This window comes from Elephantulus edwardii, unplaced genomic scaffold (assembly GCF_000299155.1).
Source record: "Elephantulus edwardii isolate Elephantulus edwardi_28Jun2011 unplaced genomic scaffold, EleEdw1.0 scaffold00137, whole genome shotgun sequence".
NCBI classification, from domain to species: Eukaryota; Metazoa; Chordata; class Mammalia; order Macroscelidea; family Macroscelididae; genus Elephantulus; species Elephantulus edwardii.
Genome location: NW_006399887.1, coordinates 3,646,713 through 3,648,450, shown reverse-complemented (window position 1 = coordinate 3,648,450; position 1,738 = coordinate 3,646,713).

Below are 1,738 nucleotides of genomic sequence, written 5' to 3'. Positions count from 1 at the left end.
AATGGTACTGCAGATTTGAATTTGTATGATTGGGCTCCATCAAATAAAGTCGAAGCTAAGGATCAGTAGAAGAAATTTGGACTATTGATATGAAGAATTTTCAAACTGAATTATGAAAATTAGTTGCTAGTATGGGATCTACAAATATTTTCTGTATACCAAAAGATAAATGTAAGGGAGATAATGTCACAGGTGACAGAGTCATGTCATGTGTACCTGAACCATATGTCTTATTGATTGGTAATAAGGTAATCATTGGTAATTATCCAAAATTTAAGTAAGTTGTTCCCGTAAAATTTCTAACTATATTAGCTCTGTTACCAAAGATTCAGTTATTCTAAGAATCCTCCTCTTGTTATGACATTGGTAAAGTTAAATGATATTTGGTATGATAATAATGCTTGCAAATTTTAAAGGAGTTGTATAAGTTATCATTAAGAACCAAGAGGGCTGTAGGACTTGTTGCTGTAGAAACTGTTTCTCTTATTCCTATGATTGCTGCCGTCTCTACTTCTGCTGTAGCTTCACCACAAGAAGTCCACATGGCTAAGTTTTTAATTGGGTTAGTGCATATTGCGACAAAATTTAAAGCAAAAGAATGTATAATCAATCAATTATGGCCTAAAAGTTAAGGGGACGTGGTCAAAAACCAGTGACTCCTTTTTGGGGCCCTCAGTAGGCTTTCTTTTGCTTCTTTCTTTTGGCCCCTGGGCAATTCAGAGGCTTACACACTTTATCAAGCAGCAGGTTGAATCCATAACCTCCCGTCCCATACAAGTCCATTATCGAAGACTGCAAATGGCCGATAAAGAAAATCCTTGATGATACAGGCTAATAAACCGGGCAGCCAGAGATGGTTAAGAGACACCGGTCCCTGTTTCAACCTAAGACAGGTGCCCCGCCGTAGCTGCTGGGTTAGCCCATGACGCGTAAAATCAGTAGGTGCGGTGTCCAACCTAAGAACAGGCGCCGGTTTCAGACACGGTCAAACAGGAGAGCACCAAAGGTAATCCTGTTGTGCTTTTTGCAGTCTTCAAATAATTATAAAAAACAGAGAGGGTCTGTTGGAGATGGCTAGTTCAACCTAGCTGAAGCCATTTTGCAATTCTCTAAGGACATGTCTGGACATGTTGCCCCACCCTGGGAGGATAGGTTTCGGTTTACTGGGAACGCTCTGCTAAGTTTCTGTTTACCAGATAACTTTCAGCTTACTGGAAACTACATGTTATTCTCCCCCATTGTGTACTTCTCCTCCCCCCATTTTGCTCCTATATATATATATATATACCGTGAGTGCTTTCAATAAAAAAAAGACTTTATCAGAGATTTATTTGTCTTCCTGCTTTTGTGCCTCCTGTCCCCCACCCCCACCCCATTCTCGTTCTTCTTCTCCTAGGGTCACCATTGAAGATCCCCGCGGGCCGGGGCAAAGATCCAAGGAGCAAAGAGTGGGAGCAGAGGGGTGAGAACTTGTGGGAGGCAGGGGCTGGTGGTGGTAAATCTTAGGGTCGCACAGTTTGAGCAGTGGGTAAAGGAAATGGGAAAGAACCCGTGTGAAAAAACAATGTCTGCAAGTTTTGTAAGTAAACCAGCATATAATAGAGATTTTATTAAAAAAAAAAAAAAAAGCCTTGCCTGACAGTGAAACAGTAAGAGAACCAATAAGAGAACAAGAGACAGGCAGCTTGCTGGGCAGCTTTTATTCACCAGTCTTTCTTTTTTTTTAATTAAATTTTAT